Source organism: Ranitomeya variabilis, chromosome 2 (genome assembly GCF_051348905.1).
Source record: "Ranitomeya variabilis isolate aRanVar5 chromosome 2, aRanVar5.hap1, whole genome shotgun sequence".
Lineage (NCBI taxonomy): Eukaryota > Metazoa > Chordata > Amphibia > Anura > Dendrobatidae > Ranitomeya > Ranitomeya variabilis.
Genome location: NC_135233.1, coordinates 447,120,663 through 447,146,193, shown reverse-complemented (window position 1 = coordinate 447,146,193; position 25,531 = coordinate 447,120,663). Strand labels below are relative to the sequence as shown.

Below are 25,531 nucleotides of genomic sequence, written 5' to 3'. Positions count from 1 at the left end.
AAAAAAATTGGCGCCAGAAATAAGGCGGGAAACGGAGAAGCCGTGAAGGCCGGAGGGACGTGCGGGGCATGCTGGGAGATGTGGGCCCCTGGACTCGCTGTATATGGGGGAGCGAGATCCCCATAGGAACCGTGTGTGCCGGACACCGCAGTCACTGTACTGGGGGGAGCGGCTGTATATAAGCGCAGGGCTCTGCCCACCAGTATGGCAGTGTGCACAGTGTGTATATATTATTACAGTGTGTGTAGACATTATACTAGTGTGTGTATATATTAGATTACCTTGTGTGTATACATTATTACAGTGTGTACATTATATTGTATATTAGTGTGTACATTAGTGCATATATATTACAGTGTGTATACATTATTACAGTGTGTACATTATATTGTATATTAGATAGTGTGTACATTAGTGCATAATATATTACAGTGTGTATACATTACGTTGTGTTTATTACATAGTGTATAGTGTGTATACATTAGTTTGTACATATTACAGTATACATTTAGTGTGTATGTGTATATATATATATATATATATATATATATATATATATATATATATATATATATATATATATATATATATATATATATTACAGTGTGTATACTTTACATTGTATACACTATGGGGTAGTGATAGAGAAAACTACAGCCCCGATTCATCAAATCTATTTTACCAGATTTGCTTTATTAATAATACCGTATATACTTGAGTATAAGCCGACCCCCCCTAATTTTGCCACAAAAAACTGGGAAAACTTATGAACTCGAGTATATCCTCAGAAAATTGGATCTCATACTGGCATGCTGAAGTATAAAATGGATTCATTACATCGTTCCATCTTTATGATTCTTTTTGTGATTATTTATAAATCTGTTATATGGAAGCACTGTGTAATTATATTGGTGTTGCACTTTGGGTTATATCTTATTGTCTCTTCATGCCATAGTCGGGTCCTGGACTGCAGTGCGCACGCGCCCGTTTGCTTCCGGCTCCGCTCCTCCTCGGTCCGGCCGCCCGGTGTCGCCGGTGACTGGGTGTCATGGCAACGCTATGCTCCCACTCATGCGGCCTGTGAACCTGGCTGGGCGGGGTGGTTGCGGCGTCGGAGGCCATGGACGCATGCGCCGCCTACAGACAGTCCTGTAGACTTCCAGGTCACATGTTTTGTCATGTGACCGGAAGCATTGGATATAAGGCTCTTCTGATGGAGCGAGGACACTTCCCCTTGATAAAGCTAATAGAACGCTGGAGCGAAACGTGCGTCGGGGGTGTCGCCCAACCTGATCCATCTCCTGCACCTGGGTAAGAGGAATCTCTGGTGACCACCATTACCGCACCGTTTTACGCTACTTGCACTTATGGTATTGGCAGTATGGTGGGTCCCTTGTAGTCTATTCCGGAGTCTGGAGCTTGAATATACCAGCACTACCTATATGCTGCAAAATAGGTCCATGTATTGGAATATATGTGTTTGACTTTGTATATGTATAGGCCCAGAGGTGGCTTCCGGATATGACACAACCCCTTTACCACTATGTAACTTTCTTGTAATATTATGCGGGTTAAAGGGATGGGTCTCTGTGTCCTTAATTTTAAGTATATGTTTTGTATGTGGTTTTTCAGTGTCTCAATAAAGTTTGTACATTTTTAAATTGTGCTTTGAATGCTCCTTCTTTCTCCTGATTAATCAGATTGCTATTTGGAGCAGGAATTGGTGGTGTCCAGGATATGGTGTTTGGACACTTGACATTGAGTCTGGGTTTATATTTATTGATATATGTTTCTGTGCTTTTCACAGCAGGTCCCAGCACTACTAGGATGGACTTTCGGGCCCGCGACGGTGCATGGCTCACGCAGTTAAATGATGTTTTTAAGGACACAAAGTAGTTGGGCTCGGAGGGGAATAATGTTGGGCTACAGGATACGGTGTTGAGATTCAAAGATTTACTGAGAAAAAGAACCAAGATTTGGTGGAATCATGCCTTTCTTGATAAATACCTACAAAAAGGATTAATCCCGAGGGGCCTCTGGGTACAAGTGTTTCCCTCCTTCCCGGTGGAAGATGCTAGCATTAGGGAAAGATGGGAGGAGTGTGCCAGTAAATGCTCTATGGGCTTCATGGAAATCCTCAAAGAGATGAATTCGGTCTCTATTAGAGAAATTGAGAGCGAAATTGATGCTCTACAAGCTATAATTAAAAAGGGTATGTCCAGTGAGGCCTTAAATAAATTTAATAATGAAGTAGAGGTGGAGGTCCAGAAATGGGTGGAGGATATTCAGGAAATTAAATCTAAGATGTTTCAACGGGATACCAATGACAAACAAAATGTATAGATGGAGAAGTGGGAATGAACGGTCGCGCCCATATCAAAGGAGTGGGTCACGGTCAAGGTCCCGATCTACATCCTATAAATCCTCCACATCTATGGATAGACATATGGCAAAAAAGGGTGTCCAAGACAGGGACAAGGATGATCCCCAAACCAGTACAAGAATGACTACAAGACAGAATGTCAAAAGGGGCCCGATGGGTAAACAGTCGGACGGTCGGAGTCGGGGGACTTCAGATAATCAATTTGTCTGACCATGTCCTCTCTGAGAGTCAGTTGAGTGTATTGAGTAGAGGCTTGTCTTTTTCTCCCACTAATGGCTTTGATTTTTTTACAGCTTTAAAGGACTTGCACTTATTCTCATGAAAATTGATTCTTAACAAGTTGCACTCCAGAGGTGGACATGGATCAGATGCTTCTGACTGCACTGAGGAGGAGGCTCTCCGGATTTTGGAGGAGTTACTGGAGGAGCAGTCTGTCCCTGTTAAAGGTGAGGTCCCACCGGGGATACTTCCAAAATCCACAAAATTTCCCCCTTTATCTTTGTGCCCCGCAGTGGAGGTGTTCACCAAACTGGTGACTGAGGATTTCAAAGAGCTCTCCACGCGGAGGCGTTTTGATAATTTAACTTGTAAAGAGAGGGAGGCTATTAAACAACTTCAGTCCCTCAATGATGTGGTTTTTAAGGCCGCAGATAAGGGGGGAAATATTGTGGTATGGCCAGTGGAGAAGTATGAAAGGGAAGCCTTTAAACAACTACGTAATCATAATATCTATTCCAGGGTCACCCATAATCCGGTTGCCTCCTTCTCAGTGCAGTTACAGGCTATCCTTTATAGGGCCTTTGAGGTTGGAACAATCGATAAGAAGGTTTTAGATGGTCTGACGGTCAAATTTCCTAAAGTAACTACATTCTACCTTCTTCCAAAAGTCCACAAAGACCGAGTCAACCCTCCAGGACGTCCTATTGTGTCAGGGATGCAAGGCTTATGCGACCCAATATGCAAGTTCGTGGATTTCTATCTTAAGAAACTGGTGGAAACATTGCCATCTTTTGTGAAAGACACAACGGACGTCCTGGCGAGGGTTGACGGAGTCTCTGTGGACTGTGACATTTTGTTGGTCACAGCGGACGTGGAGGCCCTGTATACCTGTATTGATCACCGATGGACTTCGGGCGGTCCGGTTTTTCCTGGAGGCCTCCGACCAGGACGGCCCATTGTGTGAGCTTATCCTCGAGCTGCTGGAATTCGTTCTGACGCACAATTTTTTTACTTTCAAAGATCATTTTTATCAACAGAAGCGCGGCGCAGCCATGGGGGCGGCCTGTGCACCAGCCTATGCCAACCTCTTCTTGGGTTTTTGGGAGAGGTTGGTATTTGGGGGTGCAGGGGGGGGGAGGCCGCCGACCATGTGCTGTGCTGGTGGCGCTATATAGATGATGTTTTGTTTTTATGGCGGGGAACTGAACAGCAGCCCAGGGATTTTATGACTGTGCTCAATACTAATGATTTTAACATCAAATTAACCTATAAGTATGACTCATGAAATCGACTTTTTGGATATACTCCTGAGGGTAGGAGATAATCAGCTCATAGAGACAGAGGTTTTTCGGAAATCTACAGCTGTGAACGCCTTAGTTCACGCTACCTCTGGGCACAGTCAAGCCACAATCAGGGCCGTCCCGGTCGGACAGTTCCTCCGGGTCAGGCGGATTTGCTCGAATGACCAAACATTTGAGCGACAGGCAAGCGATCTGAGGGAATGCTTTCAACAACGTGGTTATAGTCATCGGTGTGTGAGATATGGGTATAACAGGGCCAAAAATACCCCACGGAATTGGTTGTTGTACTCCAAAAAGGAGAATAAGAGGATGGATGAGTCAATACGATTCATATCCGAATTCAATCATGAATGGGATAGTATACGTACCATCTTAAGTAAGCACTGGCTGATTCTGAGCACCGAGCCCTCTTTGAGTCCGTTCTTGTCCGACCGCCCCCTGATGACCCCAAGGAAGGCTAGGAGCTTAAAAGACCTTTTGGTCAAGAGCCATTATGTGGCACCTAGGACTCCTCTTTTTGGTTCTGTACGTCGCACGGTTGGGTGTTATACGTGTGGACACTGTGCAGCCTGCGCCAATGTCCTGCGCAGCTCCTCATTTTCCTCGGCGGACGGCAAAAGAAAGTTTGATAGAAGACTCTACATCTCCTGCAGTAGCAAAAATGTTATCTATTATGCTACTTGCAGCTGCCGTCTTATTTACGTAGGTTTAACGTCGCGTGAATTAAGAGTGAGGGTGCATGTGCGGGACATTGGCGCGGCAAGGACAGTGGAGGATGTCTCCCAATTAAAAACTATACCAAAACATTTTTTAAAATACCATGACTGTGATCCAAGTCAATTTATGGTAAGGGGGATAGATCTCATCCATATGGGCATACGAGGGGGTAATGTTAAGCAACTCCTTGCCCAACGTGAATTGAAATGGATCGTGACTCTAGGTACTGCTAGACCTGGTGGTCTCAATTAATCTCTTAATTTTGCTCCGTTCCTGTAGTCTGGATTGTTTCATTTTCCCCTTCGTAGGGTGTCTGTTTCACCTTTTTAGCGATGTCTGTCTTTTATATTTTAATTGTGTTTTATTGTCTGTTATAGTTCTTTAGACGTTGTTCCTGGTATCCTCAGAAAATTGGATCTCATACTGGCATGCTGAAGTATAAAATGGATTCATTACATCGTTCCATCTTTATGATTCTTTTTGTGATTATTTATAAATCTGTTATATGGAAGCACTGTGTAATTATATTGGTGTTGCACTTTGGGTTATATCTTATTGTCTCTTCATGCCATAGTCGGGTCCTGGACTGCAGTGCGCACGCGCCCGTTTGCTTCCGGCTCCGCTCCTCCTCGGTCCGGCCGCCCGGTGTCGCCGGCCGGTGACTGGGTGTCATGGCAACGCTATGCTCCCACTCATGCGGCCTGTGAACCTGGCTGGGCGGGGTGGTTGCGGCGTCGGAGGCCATGGACGCATGCGCCGCCTACAGACAGTCCTGTAGACTTCCAGGTCACATGTTTTGTCATGTGACCGGAAGCATTGGATATAAGGCTCTTCTGGTGGAGCGAGGACACTTCCCCTTGATAAAGCTAATAGAACGCTGGAGCGAAACGTGCGTCGGGGGTGTCGCCCAACCTGATCCATCTCCTGCACCTGGGTAAGAGGAATCTCTGGTGACCACCATTACCGCACCGTTTTACGCTACTTGCACTTATGGTATTGGCAGTATGGTGGGTCCCTTGTAGTCTATTCCGGAGTCTGGAGCTTGAATATACCAGCACTACCTATATGCTGCAAAATAGGTCCATGTATTGGAATATATGTGTTTGACTTTGTATATGTATAGGCCCAGAGGTGGCTTCCGGATATGACACAACCCCTTTACCACTATGTAACTTTCTTGTAATATTATGCGGGTTAAAGGGATGGGTCTCTGTGTCCTTAATTTTAAGTATATGTTTTGTATGTGGTTTTTCAGTGTCTCAATAAAGTTTGTACATTTTTAAATTGTGCTTTGAATGCTCCTTCTTTCTCCTGATTAATCAGATTGCTATTTGGAGCAGGAATTGGTGGTGTCCAGGATATGGTGTTTGGACACTTAACATTATGAGTCTGGGTTTATATTTATGGACTCGAGTATAAGCCTAGGGTGGAAAATGCAGCAGCTACCAGTAAATGTCAAAAATAAAAATAGATACCAATAAAAGTAAAATTAATTGAGACATCAGTAGGTTAAGTGGTTTTGAAAATCCATATTGAATCAGGAGCCCCATATAATGCTCCATACAGTTCATTATGGCCCCATAAGATGCTCCATGCTGTTCTTTATGGCCCCATATAATGCTCCATGCAGTTCTTTATGGCCCCATAGATGCCCCATACAATGCTCCATGCAGTTCTTTATGGCCCCATAGATGCCCCATATAATGCTCCATGCAGTTCTTTATGGCCCCATATAATGCTCCGTGCAGTTCTTTATGGCCCCATGCAGTTCTTTATGACCCCATAAGATGCCCCATATAATGCTCCGTGCAGTTCTTTATGGCCCCATAGATGCCCCATATAATGCTCCGTGCAGTTCTTTATGGCCCCATAGATGCCCCATATAATGCTCCGTGCAGTTCTTTATGGCCCCATAGATGCCCCATATAATGCTCCGTGCAGTTCTTTATGGCCCCATAGATGCCCCATATAATGCTCCGTGCAGTTCTTTATGGCCCCATAGATGCCCCATATAATGCTCCGTGCAGTTCTTTATGGCCCCATAGATGCCCCATATAATGCTCCGTACAGTTCTTTATGGCCCCATAGATGCTCCATATAATGCTCCGTCCAGTTCTTTATGGCCCCATAGATGTCCCATATAATGCTCCATGTAGTTATGGCCCCATAGATGCCCCATATAATGCTCCATGTAGTTATGGCCCCATAGATGCCCCGTATAATGCTCCATGCAGTTATGGCCCCATAGATGCCCCATATAATGCTCCATGTAGTTATGGCCCCATAGATGCCCCGTATAATGCTCCATGCAGTTATGGCCCCATAGATGCCCCATATAATGCTCCATGCAGTTATGGCCCCATAGATGCCCCATATAATGCTCAATGCAGTTCTTTATGGCCCCATAGATGCCCCATATAATGCTCCATGCAGTTCTTTATGGCCCCTATAGATGCCCCATATAATGCTCCATGCAGTTATGGCCCCATATAATGCTCCATGCAGTTCTTTATGGCCCCATAGACGCTCCATATAGCATTGTGCCACATGTAATGCTGCTGCTGCACTAAAAAAAAAATAAAATGTCATACTCACCTCTCATTGCTGCTCCTCAGCGTCCCGTCTCTCCGCACTGACTGTTCAGGCAGAGGGCGGCGCGCACCCCAATACGCCATCACGCCCTCTGACCTGAACAGTCACTGTAGAGGACGCGGAAGACGAGGCGGCGGTGGAACGAGGGAAGGTAAATATGACATACTCACCTGCTCCCGGCGCAATACCCACATGTCCCACGTCTCCGGGAGCAGCAGCTTCTTCCTGTAGTGAGCGGTCACGTGGAACCACTCATTACAGTAATGAATATGCGGCTCCACCCCTATGGGAGTGGAGTCCATATTCATTATTTTAATGAGCGGTACCAGTGACCGCTGAACAGGGGAAGAAGCTGCCGTGCCCGAAGACCGTGGGACATGCGGGTACCGCGTCAGGAGCGGAGGGAGCAGGTGAGTATTTGACAGGCGTCGCTCCCCCTCACCCGCCGACCCCCCCCCCTGCCTTCCATGACTCGAGTATAAGCCGAGAGGTCCATTTTCAGCCCATTTTTTGGGGCTGAAAATCTTGGGATTATACTCGAGTACATACAGTAATAATCTTTATATAGCGCCAACATAATCCGCAGCGCTTTACAGTTTAACAGCTTCAAACACAACAGTCATAAGTAACCATGTTAACAATACAATAATTCAAGCAAAATAAGACGACCCTGCTGGTGAGAGCTTACAATCTACAATGAGGTGGGGGAGATACAAAGTACAGGTGTGTATTTACAATGATGTATTTACAATGATGGTCCAGCCATCTTCAGGGGGTGGGGGATAGATGGAAGTAGTGAATGGGCTACACACAAACAAAATAACTGATTAGGGAACATGATAGGCCGCTCTGAACAAATATGTTTTGAGCGAGCGCCTAAAACTATGCAAATTGTGTATGGTCCTAATTTCTTGGGGTAGAGCATTCCAGAGAATTGGCGCAGCACGGGAGAAGTCTTGGAGTCGGGAGTGGGAGGTACGGATTAGTGCAGAGGTTAGTCGAAAGTCATTTGCAGAGCGCAGAGGTCGGTTAGGCCGATAGACAGAAATGAGGGAGGAGATGTAAGGGGGTGCCGCACTGTGGAGAGCTTTGTGGGTGAGAACAAGTACTTTGAATTGTATCCTGTAATGAATGGGCAGCCAGTGTAATGACTGGCGAAGAGCGGACACGTTTGAGTAACGATTAGCTAGATGGACAACCCTGGCTGCTGCATTAAGGATGGACTGGAGAGGGGAAAGTCGAGTAAGGGGGAGGCCAATTAATAGAGCATTGCAGTGGTCCAGGCGGGAGTGGATCAGGGCGACAGTGAGGGTTTTTGTTGTTTCTATAGCTTTGAAAAGTAACAAAGTTTTTGCGCAATTCTGAGTAATTGCCGTTTCGTGGTTCCCGGACAGTTTTGCCAAAATAGCCTGGCGATGGCTTGTCTAATTCTTGATGATAGGTAATGTTCCTTACATTAACAGAAATCTTACTCCAGCTGAATGAATCGGGAGCATCTGACTCCTTCAGAGTGCTCCCTCTTCCAGACCCGCCAGAAAACACCAGGACTTTACTATATGTGGGGGGGGGTGTTGGGGGCGATATATCGTATATAAGCGAGATTTTCAGCCCATTTTTTTGAGCTGAAAGTCCCCCTCTCGGCTTATACTCGAGTCATACCCAGGGGTCGGCAGGGAAGAAGCTGCACGTCCCTGGCGCTGGCAGCTTCTTCCTATAGTGAGCGGTCACATGGTACCGCTCATTACAGTAATGAATATGCGGCTCCACCTCCCATAGAGGTGGAGCCGCATATTCATTACTGTAATGAGCGGTAACGGTGACCGCTCACTACAGGAAGAAGTTGCGGGGAAGCAGGGACTGCACAGCGCCAGGAGCAGGTGAGTATAACGCGGAGGGGGAGCGCTGCATGATACTCACCTGCTCCTCGTTCTGGCGCCGCTCCATCTTCAGCAGTGACGCTCAGGTCATAGGGCGTGATGACGTGTTAGTGCCACTCTGCTCTCTGACCTGAGCGTCACTGCTGAAGATGGAGCGGCGCCGGAACGAGGAGCAGGTGAATATTGAAAGTGCCGGGGGCCTGAGCGATGGAGAGGTGAGTATGTGATTTTTTTATTTTTTTTATCGCAGCAACAGCAAATGGGGCAATTGTCTGTATGGAGCATCTATGGGGGCCATAACGTTTGTGCAGCACTATATGGGGGCCATAACGTTTGTGCAGCACTATATGGGGGCCATAACGTTTGTGCAGCACTATATGGGGGCCATAACGTTTGTGCAGCACTATATGGGGGCCATAACGTTTGTGCAGCACTATATGGGGGCCATAACGTTTGTGCAGCACTATATGGGGGCCATAACGTTTGTGCAGCACTATATGGGGGCCATAACGTTTGTGCAGCACTATATGGGGGCCATAACGTTTGTGCAGCACTATATGGGGGCCATAACGTTTGTGCAGCACTATATGGGGGCCATAACGTTTGTGCAGCACTATATGGGGGCCGTAACGTTTGTGCAGCACTATATGGGGGCCGTAACGTTTGTGCAGCACTATATGGGGGCCGTAACGTTTGTGCAGCACTATATGGGGGCCATAACGTTTGTGCAGCACTATATGGGGGCCATAACGTTTGTGCAGCACTATATGGGGCAAATATCTTTATGGAGCATCTTATGGGGCCATAATCAACATTTGTGCAGCATTATATTGGCCAAATGTGTCTATGAAGCATCTTATGGGGCCATTATTAACCTTTATGCAGGATTATATGGGGCATATTTTAATATGGAGCATCTTATGGGGCCATCGAACTGTATGGAGCATTATATGGGGCTCCTGATTCAATATGGATACTCAAAAACACTTAACCTACTGATGTCTCAATTAATTTTACTTTTATTGGTATTTATTTTTACTTTTGACATTTACCGGTAGCTGCTGCATTTTCCACCCTAGGCTTATACTCGAGTCATTAAGTTTTCCCAGTTTTTTGTGGCAAAATTAGGGGGGTCGGCTTATACTCGGGTCGGCTTATACTCGAGTATATACGGTAATTTTTAAAGGCGTTGTCTGGTACTTTAACCCCTTCATGACCCAGCCTATTTTGGCCTTAATGACCTTGCCATTTTTTGCAATTCTGACCAGTGTCCCTTTATGAGGTAATAACTCAGGAACGCTTCAACGGATACTTGCGGTTCTGAGATTGTTTTTTCGTGACATATTGGGCTTCATGTTAGTGGTAAATTTAGGTTGATAATTTCTGAGTTTATTTGTGAAAAAAACGGAAATTTGGCGAAAAATTTGAAAATTTTGCAATTTTCACATTTTGAATTTTTATTCTGTTAAACCAGAGAGTTATGTGACACAAAATAGTTAATAAATAACATTTCCCACATGTCTACTTTACATCAGCACAATTTTGGAAACAAATTTTTATTTTGCTAGGAAGTTATAAGGGTTAAAATTTGACCAGTGATTTCTCATTTTTACAACAAAATTTACAAAACCATTTTTTTAGGGACCACCTCACATTTGAAGTCAGTTTGAGGGTTCTATATGGCTGAAAATACCCAAAAGTGACACCATTCTAAAAACTGCACCCCTCAAGGTGCTCAAAACCACATTCAAGAAGTTTATTAACCCTTCAGGTGTTTCACAGCAGCAGAAGCAACATGGAGGGGAAAAATTAACATTTAACTTTTTAGTCACAAAAATGATCTTTTCGCAACCATTTTTTTATTTTCCCAAGGGTAAAAGGAGAAACTGGACCACGAATGTTGTTGTCCAATTTGTCCTGAGTACGCCGATACCTCATATGTGGGGGTAAACCACTGTTTGGGCGCACGGCAGGGCTCGGAAGGGAAGGAGAGCCATTTGACTTTTTGAATGAAAAATTGGCTCCAATCTTTAGCGGACACCATGTCGCGTTTGGAGAGCCCCCGTGTGCCTAAACATTGGAGCTCCCCCACAAGTGACCCCATTTTGGAAACTAGACCCCCCCAAGGAACTTATCTAGAAGCATAGTGAGCACTTTAAACCCCCAGGTGCTTCACAAATTAATCCGTAAAAATGAAAAAGTACTTTTTTTTCACACAATTTCTTTTAGCCTCAATTTTTTCATTTTCACATGGGCAACAGGATAAAATGGATCCTAAAATTTGTTGGGCAATTTCTCCTGAGTACGCCGATACCTCATATGTGGGGGTAAACCACTGTTTGGGTGCACGGCAAGGCTCGGAAGGGAAGGCGCGCCATTTGACTTTTTGAATGGAAAATTAGCTCCAATCGTTAGTGGACACCATGTCGCGTTTGGAGAGCCCCTGTGTGCCTAAACATCGGAGCTCCCCTACAAGTGACCCCATTTTGGAAACTAGACCCCCCAAGAAACTAATCTAGATGCATAGTGAGCACTTAAAACCCCCAGGTGCTTCACAGAAGTTTATAACGCAGAGCCATGAAAATAAAAAAATTATTTTTCTTTCCTCAAAAATGATTTTTAGCCCGGAGTTTTTCATTTTCCCAAGGATAATAGGAGAAATTGGACCCCAAATGTTGTTGTCCAGTTTGTCCTGAGTACGATGATACCCCATATGTGGGGGTAAACCACTGTTTGGGCGCACGGCAGGGCTCAGAAGGGAAGGCACGCCATTTGGCTTTTTGAATGGAAAATTAGCTCCAATCGTTAGTGGACACCATGTCGCGTTTGGAGAGCCCCTGTGTGCCTAAACATTGGAGCTCCTGCACAAGTGACCCCATTTTGGAAACTAGACCTCCCAAGGAACTAATCTAGATGTGTGGTGAGCACTTTGAACCCCCAAGTGCTTCACAGAAGTTTATAACGCAGAGCCATGAAAATAAAAAATTATTTTTCTTTCCTCAAAAATGATTTTTTAACCCACAATTTTTTATTTTCCCAAGGGTAACAGGAGAAATTGGACCCCAAAAGTTGTTGTCCAGTTTCTCCTGAGTACACTGATACCCCATATGTGGGGGTAAACCACTGTTTGGGCGCATGTCAGGGCTCGGAAGGGAAGTAGTGACATTTGAAATGCAGACTTTGATGGAATGGTCTGCGGGCGTCACGTTGCATTTGCAGAGCCCCTGATGTGCCTAAACAGTAGAAACCCCCCCTAAGTGACGCCATTTTGGAAACTAGACCCCCCAAAGAACTTATCTAGATGTGTGGTGAGCACGATCAACCCCCAAGTGCTTCACAGAAGTTTACAACGCAGAGCCGTGAAAATAAAAAATCATTTTTCTGTCCTCAAAAAAGATGTTTTAGCAAGCAATTTTTTTTTCACAAGGGTAGCAGGAGAAATTGGACCCCAATATTTGTTGCCCAGTTTGTTGTGAGTATGCTGGTACCCCATATGTGGGGGTAAACCACTGTTTGGGCGCACGTCAGGGCTTGGAAGGGATTATGTTTTAGCAAGTAATTTTTTATTTTTGCAAGGGTAACAGGAGAAATTGGACCCCAATAATTGTTGCCCAGTTTGTCCTGAGTACGCTGGTATGTGGGGGTAAACCACTGTTTGGGCGCACGTCGGGGCTTGGAAGGGAGGGCGCACCATTTGACTTTTTGAACGCAAGATTGGCTGGAATCAATGGTGGCGCCATGTTGCGTTTGGAGACCCCTGATGTGCCTAAACAGAAACCCCTCAATTCTAACTTCAACACTAACCCCAACACACCCCTAACCCTAATCCCAACTGTAGCCATAACCCTAATCACAACCCTAACCCCAACACACCCCTAACCACAACCCTAACCCCAACACACCCGTAACCCTAAATCCAACCCTAACCCTAATCCTAACCCTAATCCCAACCCTACCCACAACTGTAACCCCAACACAACCCTAACCCTATCCTTAACCCTAACCACAAGCCTAATCTTAACCCTATTTCCAACCCTAGCCCTAATTCCAACCCTAAGGGTACCGTCTCACATAACGATTTACCAACGTTCACGACCAGCGATACGACCTGGCCGTGATCGTTGGAAAGTCGTTGTGTGGTCGCTGGGGAGCTGTCACACAGACCGCTCTCCAGCGACCAACGATGCCAAGGTCCCGGGTAACCAGGGTAAACATCGGGTTACTAAGCGCAGGGCCGCGCTTAGTAACCCGATGTTTACCGTGGTTACCAGCGTAAAAGTAAAAAAAAAAAAACCGTACATACTCACATTTCGGTGTCCTTCAGGTCCCTTGCCGTCTGCTTCCCGCTCTGACTGAGTGCCGCCGTACAGTGAGAGCAGAGCGCAGCGGTGACGTCACTGCTGTGCTGTGCTCTCACTTTCTGGCCGGCAGACAGTCAGAGCGGGAAGCAGACGGCAAGGGACCTGAAGGACACCGAAATGTGAGTATGTACGGTTTTATTTTTTTTACTTTTACGCTGGTAACCACGGTAAACATCGGGGTACTAAGCGCGGCCCTGCGCTTAGTAACCCGATGTTTACCCTGGTTACAAGCGAACGCATCGCTGGATCGCTGTCACAACGATCCAGCGATGACAGCGGGAGATCCAGCGACGAAAGAAAGTTCCAAACGATCTGCTACGACGTACGATTCTCAGCAGGGTCCCTGATCGCTGCTGCGTGTCAGACACAGCGATATCGTATGGATATCGCTGGAACGTCACGGATCGTACCGTCGTAGCGATCAAAGTGCCACTGTGAGACGGTACCCTAACTCTAATTCCAACCCTAACCCTAAGGCTATGTGCCCACGTTGCGGATTCGTGTGAGATTTTTCCGCACGATTTTTGAAAAATCCGCAGGTAAAAGGCACTGCGTTTTACCTGCAGATTTACAGCAGATTTCCAGTGTTTTTTTGTGCGGATTTCACCTGCGGATTCCTATTGAGGAACAGGTGTAAAACGCTGCGGAATCCGCACAAAGAATTGACATGCTGCAGAAAATACAACGCAGCGTTTCTGCACGGAATTTTCCGCACCATGGGCACAGTGGATTTGGTTTTCCATAGGTGTACATGGTACTGTAAACCTGATGGAAAACTGCAACGAATTCGCAGCGGCCAATCCGCTGCGGATCCGCAGCCAAATCCGCTGCGGATCCGCAGCCAAATCCGCTGCGGATCCGCAGCCAAATCCGCACATGCCATAACCCTACCCCTAACCCTAACCCTACCCCTAGTTCTAACCCTAACCCTAGTGGAAAACGAAAAAAAAAAAAAAAAAAATATTTTCTTTATTTTATTATTCTCCCTACCTATGGGGGTGATAGGGGGGGTATTTATTATTTTTTTTTATTTTGATCGCTGTGATAGAACCTACCACAGCGATCAAAATGTACTTGTAAGGAATCTGCCGGCTGGCAGATTTCAGCGGGCGCACTGAGCATGCGCCCGCCATATTGGAAGATGGCGGCGCCCAGCGAGGAGACGTACGGACACCGGGAGGATCGGTAAGTATGAAGGGGTGGTGGGGGGGTGGATTGGAGCACAGGGGGGGTGATCGGACCACAGGGGGGGTGAATTCAAACAAGGAGGGAGCGGACAGGAGGACGGAGGGGACGATCGGTGGGTGTGGGGGGGGTCACTTAAGTATTTCCAGCCATGGCCGATGATATTGCAGCATCGGCCATGGCTGGATTGTAATATTTCACCATTTTTTTAGGTGAAATATTACAAATCGCTCTGATTGGCAGTTTCACTTTCAACAGCCAATCAGAGCGATCGTAGCCACGGGGGGGTGAAGCCACCCCTCCTGGGCTGAAGCACCACTCCCCCTGTCTCTGCAGATCGGGTAAAATTGGAGTTAACCCCTTCACCCGATCTGCAGGGACGCGATCATTCCATGACGCATACGCTGCGTCATAGGTCGGATTGGCACAGACTTTCATGACGCAGCGTATGCGTCAAAGGTCGGGAAGGGGTTAACATTGATGGCCTATCCTAATATCTGATTGATGTAGGTGCGACACCCGGCGCCCCGGGCCGATCAGCTGTGCCCGGTATCATAACTGCTCAGATACGGAGTTTCACAGCTCCAGTGATGGAATAGTGGCCGCGGACGGGTGCTGCACTTCCGACCCCTAGTGATCTGAATAGGTGGCAGATGTGCAGTACCCGGCCGCGGCCACTATACAGTTGATGGAGCTGTGCAGCTCCACAACTGAGCAGTCTTGGCCAAGAACAGCTGATCGGCCGGGGTGCCAAGTGTTGCACCCCCACCAATCAGACATTAATGACCTATCTAAAAGATATCCCATCAATGTTAGGGCCCGGCTAACCCCTTTGAAGTAAGGCTATATGTACACAACATCTGGGTGAAACGCTGGCTTCACCTCCCCTTTGGGCAAAACAAGACATCCAGAAGCTCTCACTTCCTCCAATGTCATTTACGCTTGTAGAAGAGGAGAGTGAAGCCAGCGCTGATTGGCCACAGGCATGGCATGACATAATGTGACACAATCCTCGGGAAAGCCATTGCTGGAACCACAGGTGAGTGTAAGTATTATTTTACAAGAGGGAAGCATGAGGATTGAGAAAGGATTGTCTGAGTAGTGGACAACATCTTTAAGAAATAATTTCAACATAAAGAACAAGGAGTCCTGGAACGGATGATCCGACCCCCGCAGAGCCCTGATCTAAAAACCAGTCTGTCTGCGATTACAAGAAAAGACAGAAGGATCCGCACAAGCCTCATACACACAAGATCTGGGGTTACTTCTCCAAGATATTTGGAACAATCTGTTGCCGAGTTCTTTCAAAAAACCATGCAAAAGTATTGTGCCCTCATACTGCCATAATGGGTTATGTATGTGATGTCCTCTCGCTGGGTGTGACTCCTATTACCTGCTGTATTCATTTCCCTGATCTTTGACCTTTAATAAAGGGTTTTGATAAACTAATTTATAGGCTGACGACCATTTTTTTTTCTCTGTTTAAAGCACAAGTCTCTAGAAGAACTGCTGAAGGCAAAGGGCGGTCACCAAATATTGATTTAGATTTCCCATTAACTGTATTTTGTTACTTGGTAAAAAGAAAAAGTTAAGGCTATGTTCACACGTTGCATTTTTTTCTGCAGGCAAAACTTGCTCTCTCGGTAGTGTAAAAAAAAAAAAAAAAAAGCTGCTTAAAAAAAAAAAGCATGTTTGTTGTGTTTTTCATCCTGATTCACTTTAGTGCCTGTTCTAGTGTTTTCTGCACCAAAAACGCAGCACTTACCCATTGCTTTCTATGGGTGAAAAAATGCGGCAAGAAGTGACGTGCTGCAGTTTTCTAAAACGCAGTTTTCCAATTCAGGAAAAAAACAAAACGAGTGTGTGCATGAGATTTCTGATATTTCATAGCTTGTGCTGGTACTGTAATGATACGTGCCCACGATCAGGATTTGCTGCGGTTTTGACATGTGCACTGTGTGTGTACGTGCGCCTGCGGATCATCTGCGAAAACAGACATGCGGTGCATCTATCTGGACCGCAGCATGTCAATTTCACTTGCGGAGACGCTAGTGCCGGGTGAGGTCAGTATATAGGAAAAATAGTTAGGCCGGCATCACACTAGGCGTAAGACAATAAAGTCAGTTTTTTACGTCCGTAATACGCAGAAATGTTCCCAAAATAGTGATCCGTATGTCATCTGTAGGCAGGGTGTGTCAGCGTATTTTGCGCATGGCATCCTCCGTATGTAATCCGTATGGCATCCGTACTGCGATATTTCCTCGCAGGCTTGCAAAACCGACATCTAATGGATTTATGGGCTCAAATGTTCGGTAAAAGTGTGTGTGTGTGTGTGTGTGTGTGTGTGTGTGTGTATATATATATATATATATCTCATTGAGACATAGATATCTCTATCTATATCTAAATATCTATATCTAAATATCTATATCTATATCTAAATATCTATATCTAAATATCTATATCTATCTATCTATCTATCTATATATATATATTTTTTTTTAATTCAGCGTATAGCAGAAAAGCCGGTAATTCAGTTGCCGGCTTTTCATTTCTCCTTCACAAACCCGACAGGATATGAGACATGGTTTACATACAGTAAACCATCTCATATCCTTTATTTTTTTTGCATATTTCACACTACTAATGTTAGTAGTGTGTATGTGCAAAATTTTGGCACTGTAGCTTGTAAAATAAAGAGTTAAATCGCGGAAAAAAATGTCGTGGGCTCCCACTCAATTTTCACCGCCAGAGTGGTAAAGCCAGTGACTGAGGGCAGATATTAATAGCCTAGAGAGGGTCCATGGTTATTGGCCCCCCCTGGCTAAAAACATCTGCCCCCAGCCACCCCAGAAAAGGCACATCTGGAAGATGCGCCTATTCTGGCACTTGGCCACTGTCTTCCCACTCCTGTGTAGCGGTGGGATATGGGGTAATGAAGGGTTAATGTCACCTTGCTATTGTAAGGTGACATTAAGCCAGATTAATAATGGAGAGGCGTCAATTCTGACACCTACCCATTATTAATACAATAGTACGAAATGGTTAAGAAAACACACACACATTATTACAAAGTCCTTTAATGAAATAAAGACACAGGGTGTTGTAATATTTTATTAGACTCTTAATCAACCTGAAGACCCTTGTCACCTGAAACAAAGTTAAAAAAACAAAACAATATTCCACACCTTCCGTCGTTCTGTCCCACGTTGTAAATCCATCTGAAAGGGTTAACTAATTTTACAAGCAGAAGCCTGTTAATGCAGCCGCCCCTGCCTGTAAAAACCCAGGGAATGAATGGAAAGCAGGGTGACATGTAGTTACCTTGAGTTGCGGTGATGCGCCCTCTGCTGGATGTCCTCATGAACTGGAGCCTGGGAAAAGTTCCCACGCTCGAGTTCATATGAGGACATCCAGCAGAGGGTGCCTCACCACAACTCAAGGTAACTACAGGACATTCCCCTGCATTTCATTCATTCCCCGGGGTTTTACACACAGAAGCACAATTGCATTAGCAAAGCTCCTGGCTGTAAAATGATTTAACACCTTCAGATGGATTTACTTCGTGGGACTTGTCCTGAGCGACGGAAGGTATGAGATATTGTTGATTTTTTATTTTTCCTTTTTTACAGAACGAGGGTCTTCAGGTGGATTAAGAGTCTAATAAAATATTACAACACCCTGTGTCTTTATTTCATTAAAGGACTTTGTAATAATGTGTGTGTGTGTGTTTTATTAACCATTTCGTACTATTGTATTAATAATGGATAGGTGTCAGAATTGACGCCTCTCCATTATTAATCTGGCTTAATGTCACCTTACAATAGCAAGGTGACATTAACCCTTCATTCCCCCATATCCCACCGCTACACGGGAGTGGGAAGAGAGTGGCCAAGTGCCAGAATAGGCGCATCTTCCAGATGTGCCTTTTCTGGGGTGGCTGGGGGCAGATGTTTTTAGCCAGGGGGGGGGGGGGGCCAATAACCATGGTACCTCCCTAGGCTATTAATATCTGCACTCAGTCACTGGCTTTACCACTCTGGCGGAGAAAATTGCGCGGGAGCCCACGCCAATTTTTTTCCGCGATTTAACCCTTTATTTTACAAGCTACAGCGCCAAAATTTTGCACATACACACTACTAACAGTAGAGTGGAATATGCAAAAAAAAAAAAAAGGGATATGAGATGGTTTAATGTATGTAAACCATGTCTCATATCATGTCGGGTTTGTGAAGGTTTGTGAAGGCAATTGAATTACCGGCTTTTCTCTAACACCGGTGCGTATTTCTCGCAAGTCACACACATGATCCGTGTGTAATCCGTATTTTTCTCGCCCCCATAGACTTTAATTGGCGTATTTTTTGCGCAATACGCTGACAAACGCAGCATGCTGCGATTTTCTACGGCCGTGCAATACCGTATATTACGGATGCGTAATATACGGCTGATAGGAGCAGCCCCACAGAGATTCATTGGGCCGTGTGTAATGTGTATTTTACGGACGTATTTTCTGCGCTCATACGTCCGTAAAACTCGCTAGTGTGACGCCGGCCTTAGTCTGAATAATAATTGCAGTTGATTTTAAAGTGGATTTGCTTCAGAATCCATAAAAAAAAAAAAGAAAAAAACTCGGAGTGCACGTACCCCAAGTGTATGTTTAAGAGCTTTTTAACATTGATTTTTTTTTTGCAGCAAAAAACAATGCATCCAAAACTCTACTGCCGATCGTTGGCACATAGCCTAAAACGCAGCTTTTAATTTGCATAAAAAATGCAACGTGTGAACATAGCCTAAAATACTTCTATTCTTGGAAACTTTCTTACTTAACACTTTTTTTTTTTTTTTTTTTTTAAATATCTGTTGTCTAAAACTTTTTTTTGCACAGTGCTGTATAAAGTATTAATTGGTGATTTATAGACACAAATTACAAAAGAAATTCATATGACCTGGCCTCACATTCTGACCGATAACCGATCTATTTACTATCCCTCTGTACAGTGAACCCTCCATGTACAGACGTACAGAGTGACCTCTCCATGTACAGACGTACAGAGTGACGTGTGTGTCATCAGTATATAGTATACAGCCAGGCTCAGATCTGTATATACAGGAGGTCAGTATATAGTATACAGCCAGGCTCAGATCTGTATATACAGGAGGAGGTCAGTATATAGTATACAGCCAGTGCCAGGCTCAGATCTGTATATATACAGGGGGAGGTCAGTATATAGTATACAGCCAGGCTCAGATCTGTATATACAGGGGGTCAGTATATAGTATACAGCCAGTGCAGGGCTCGGGTCTGTATATACAGGGGGGAGGTCAGTATATAGGATACAGCCAGGCTCAGATCTGTATATACAGGGGGTCAGTATATAGTATACAGCCAGTGCAGGGCTCGGGTCTGTATATACAGGGGGAGGTCAGTATATAGTATACAGCCAGGCTCAGATCTGTATATACAGGGGGAGGTCAGTATATAGTATACAGCCAGTGCAGGGCTCGGGTCTGTATATACAGGGGGGAGGTCAGTATATAGGATAAAGCCAGGCTCAGATCTGTATATACAGGGGGTCAGTATATAGTATACAGCCAGTGCAGGGCTCGGGTCTGTATATACAGGGGGGAGGTCAGTATATAGGATACAGCCAGGCTCAGATCTGTATATACAGGGGGTCAGTATATAGTATACAGCCACTGCAGGGCTCGGGTCTGTATATACAGGGGGAGGTCAGTATATAGGATACAGCCAGGCTCAGATCTGTATATACAGGGGGAGGTCAGTATATAGTATACAGCCAGGCTCAGATCTGTATATACAGGGGGAGGTCAGTATATAGTATACAGCCAGGCTCAGATCTGTATATACAGGGGGAGGTCAGTATATAGTATACAGCCAGGCTCAGATCTGTATATACAGGGGGAGGTCAGTATATAGTATACAGCCAGGCTCAGATCTGTATATACAGGGGGTCAGTATATAGTATACAGCCACTGCAGGGCTCGGGTCTGTATATACAGGGGGAGGTCAGTATATAGTATACAGCCAGGCTCAGATCTGTATATACAGGGGGTCAGTATATAGTATACAGCCACTGCAGGGCTCGGGTCTGTATATACAGGGGGAGGTCAGTATATAGTATACAGCCAGGCTCAGATCTGTATATACAGGGGGTCAGTATATAGTATACAGCCAGGCTCAGATCTGTATATACAGGGGGAGATCAGTATATAGTATACAGCCAGTGCAGGGCTCGGGTCTGTATATACAGGGGGGAGGTCAGTATATAGGATACAGCCAGGCTCAGATCTGTATATACAGGGGGTCAGTATATAGTATACAGCCAGTGCAGGGCTAGGGTCTGTATATACAGGGGGGAGGTCAGTATATAGGATACAGCCAGGCTCAGATCTGTATATACAGGGGGTCAGTATATAGTATACAGCCACTGCAGGGCTCGGGTCTGTATATACAGGGGGAGGTCAGTATATAGTATACAGCCAGGCTCGGGTCTGTATATACAGGGGGAGGTCAGTATATAGGATACAGCCAGGCTCAGATCTGTATATACAGGGGGAGGTCAGTATATAGTATACAGCCAGTGCCGGGCTCAGATCTGTATATACAGGGGGTCAGTATATAGTATACAGCCACTGCAGGGCTCGGGTCTGTATATACAGGGGGAGGTCAGTATATAGTATACAGCCAGGCTCAGATCTGTATATACAGGGGATCAGTATATAGTATACAGCCACTGCAGGGCTCGGGTCTGTATATACAGGGGGGAGGTCAGTATATAGTATACAGCCACTGCAGGGCTCGGGTCTGTATATACAGGGGGAGGTCAGTATATAGGATACAGCCACTGCAGGGCTCGGGTCTATATATACAGGGGGGAGGTCAGTATATAGTATACAGCCACTGCAGGGCTCGGGTCTGTATATACAGGGGGAGGTCAGTATATAGTATACAGCCACTGCAGGGCTCGGGTCTGTATATACAGGGGGGAGGTCAGTATATAGTATACAGCCACTGCAGGGCTCGGGTCTGTATATACAGGGGGGAGGTCAGTATATAGTATAGGTCTGTATATACAGGGGGGAGGTCAGTATATAGGATACAGCCACTGCAGGGCTCGGGTCTGTATATACAGGGGGAGGTCAGTATATAGTATACAGCCAGGCTCAGATCTGTATATACAGGGGGTCAGTATATAGTATACAGCCAGGCTCGGGTCTGTATATACAGTGGGTCAGTATATAGTATACAGCCAGGCTCGGGTCTGTATATACAGGGGGTCAGTATATAGTATACAGCCAAGCTCAGATCTGTATATACAGGGGGAGGTCAGTATATAGTATACAGCCAGGCTCAGATCTGTATATACAGGGGGAGGTCAGTATATAGTATACAGCCAGGCTGGGGTCTGTATATACAGGGGGAGGTCAGTATATAGTATACAGCCAGGCTCAGATCTGTATATACAGGGGGAGGTCAGTATATAGTATACAGCCAGGCTGGGGTCTGTATATACAGGGGGAGGTCAGTATATAGGATACAGCCAGGCTCAGATCTGTATATACAGGGGGAGGTCAGTATATAGTATACAGCCAGGCTGGGGTCTGTATATACAGGGGGAGGTCAGTATATAGGATACAGCCAGGCTCAGATCTGTATATACAGGGGGAGGTCAGTATATAGGATACAGCCAGGCTCAGATCTGTATATACAGGGGGAGGTCAGTATATAGTATACAGTCAGGCTGGGGTCTGTATATCATACCTCCCAACCGTCCCGATTTCAGCGGGACAGTCCCGCTTTGGCACCGGGGTCCCGCTGTCCCGCTTCGGGCATTTAAAATCCCGAATTTGCGGCCGCCGGTGAAGCCCCGCCCACTTCCGGGACGTAGAGACGATTAGGACTAGTCCCGCACTCCGGGCGGGGTCAGTGACGTAAGCGGCCGGCATGATCACACTCTGCAGCCTTTGTTTAGTAAATCTGGGCCAGGAGATCGGGGAAGGAGGGACCAGCTGCGTGCGCGGCGCCGACTCCAGCCTGGTGTCTCCCCCACCACGCACCGCAACGCGCATGCGCGGGAATCTGTGGTACCCGATGCTGAGGCGCAGAGTCTGGTCCTTGTGTCACTCGGAGGCGGCAGCGGCGTGTGAGGGGGAGGGAGGCGGTCATCATTACCGGCACACACCGGCATGCATTGTGTATGGCGGATAAGGGGCGGCAGGGAGAAGCCTGCAAACCAGATAGTGCAGTGTGTCCATGCACCTCTCCATCCACAGGTAGCACTGTAACACCTCTAACAGTGCCAGCCAGCACCCTCCTAGTGCCAACCTGGCTGTGGGTGTGTGTGTGTGTGATGGCTGGGTGTGTGTGTGATGGCTGGGTGTGTGTGTGTGTGATGGCTGGGTGTGTGTGTGTGATGGCTGGGTGTGTGTGTGTGATGGCTGCGTGTGTGTGATGGCTGCGTGTGTGTGATGGCTGGGGTGTGTGTGTGTGATGGCTGCGTGTGTGTGTGATGGCTGCGTGTGTGTGTGTGTGTGATGGCTGCGTGTGTGTGTGTGATGACTGCGTGTGTGTGTGTGATGACTGCGTGTGTGTGTGATGGCTGTGTGTGTGTGTGTGTGTGAAGGCTGCGTATGTGATGCATTTGTGTCAAAGCTGCATGTGTTTGTGAGCTGCGTTTGTGATGCTGCGTGTGTATGTGTGATACTGTGTGTGTGATGCTGCATGTGTGTGAGCTGCGTGCGTGTGTGAGCTGTGTGTGTGCTGCGTGTGTGTGGGCCGTGTGTGTGAGCTGTGTGCGTGTGCATGTGTGTGAGCGTGTGTGTGTGAGCTGCGTGCCTGTATGTCATTATACAGTATGGAGAACTGTGGCCATTATACAGTATGGAGCATCATGTGCGGTCATTATACAGTATGCAGCATCATGTGCGGTCATTATACAGTATGAAGCATCATGTGCACCCAGCATACAGTATGGAGCATCATGTGTGGTCATCATACAGTATGGAGCATCATGTGCGGTCATTATACAGTATGGAGCGTCATGTGCGGCCATTATACGGTATGGAGCATCATGTGGGGCCATTATACGGTATGCATGCCGTCATTATACAGTATGGAGCGTCATGTGTGTTCATTATACAGTATGGAGCGTCATGTGTGGCAATTATACAGTATGGGGCATCATGTGCGGTCATTATACAGTATGGAGCGTCATGTGTGGCAATTATACAGTATGGGGCATCATGTGCGGTCATTATACAGTATGGAGCATCATGTGCGGTCATTATACAGTATGGAGCATCATGTGCGGCCATTATACAGTATGGAGCATCATGTGCAGTCATTATACAATATGGAGCATCATGTGCAGCCAGTATACAGTATGCAGCATCATGTGCGGTCAATATACAATACGGAGCATCATGTGCGGTCATTATACAGTATGGAGCATCATGTGCGGCCATTATACAGTATGGAGCATCATGTGCGGTCATTATACAGTATGGAGCATCATGTGCGGCCATTATACAGTATGGAGCATCATGTGCGGTCATTATACAGTATGGAGCGTTATGTGTGGCCATTATACAGTATGGGGCATCATGTGCAGTCATTATACAATATGGAGCATCATGTGCAGCCAGTATACAGTATGCAGCATCATGTGCGGTCAATATACAATACGGAGCATCATGTGCGGTCATTATACAGTATGGAGCATCATGTGTGGCCATTATACAGTATGGAGCGTCATGTGTGGCCATTATACAGTATGGGGCATCATGTGTGGTCATTATACGGTCTGGAGCATCATGTGCAGTCATTATACAGTATGGGGCATCATGTGCGGTCATTATACAGTATGGAGCATCATGTGCGGTCATTATACAGTATGGAGCATCATGTGCGGTCATACAGTATGGAGCATCATGTGCGGTCATTATACAGTATGGAGCATCATGTGTGGCCATTATACAGTATGGAGCGTCATGTGTGGCCATTATACAGTATGGAGCATCATGTGTGGCCATTATACAGTATGGAGCGTCATGTGCGGTCATTATACAGTATGGAGCACTGTGTGGCCATTATACAGTATGGAGCGTCATGTGCGGTCATTATACAGTATGGAGCATCATGTGCGGTCATACAGTATGGAGCATCATGTGCGGTCATTATACAGTATGGAGCATCATGTGTGGCCATTATACAGTATGGAGCGTCATGTGTGGCCATTATACAGTATGGAGCATCATGTGTGGCCATTATACAGTATGGAGCGTCATGTGCGGTCATTATACAGTATGGAGCACTGTGTGGCCATTATACAGTATGGAGCGTCATGTGCGGTCATTATACAGTATGGAGCATCATGTGCGGTCATACAGTATGGAGCATCATGTGCGGTCATTATACAGTATGGAGCATCATGTGTGGCCATTATACAGTATGGAGCGTCATGTGTGGCCATTATACAGTATGGAGCATCATGTGTGGCCATTATACAGTATGGAGCGTCATGTGCGGTCATTATACAGTATGGAGCACTGTGTGGCCATATTTTTTTGTTTATAACTATTGTATATGAAACAGTGTGATCAGCAGTGCTAAATGGGTGTAGTTGGGACGTGGATATGGGTGTGACTAATTATGAATGGGTGTGGTCAGAGGCGTGGCCTAAAATTTGCCGCGGCGCGCGAAGCGCGCCGCTAACTTTGTCCCTCTTTCCCATCTTCAAAAGTTGGGAGGTATGCTGTATATACAGGGGGAGGTCAGTATATAGGATACAGCCAGGTTCGGGTCTGTATATACAGTCAGTAGGTGGTAGGGGCACATACACCGCTCCCCGGTACATTGCGGTTTATTCGGCAGCT

General features: G+C 46.0%; 1 protein-coding gene and 1 long non-coding RNA gene across 3 annotated transcripts in view; one reads left to right on the top strand and one right to left on the bottom strand.

The window, feature by feature from the left end:
- Positions 1–25,531, bottom strand: part of E2F8 (E2F transcription factor 8) — an 84,860-nt gene that overhangs the window by 14,902 nt on the left and 44,427 nt on the right. The gene's annotated exons all lie outside the window — the stretch shown is intronic.
- LOC143806548 (uncharacterized) lies at positions 79–5,925 on the top strand. The gene is made up of 3 exons (XR_013221506.1): positions 79–219; positions 2,677–2,829; positions 4,998–5,925. It is a non-coding gene; the product is annotated as an uncharacterized LOC143806548 (long non-coding RNA).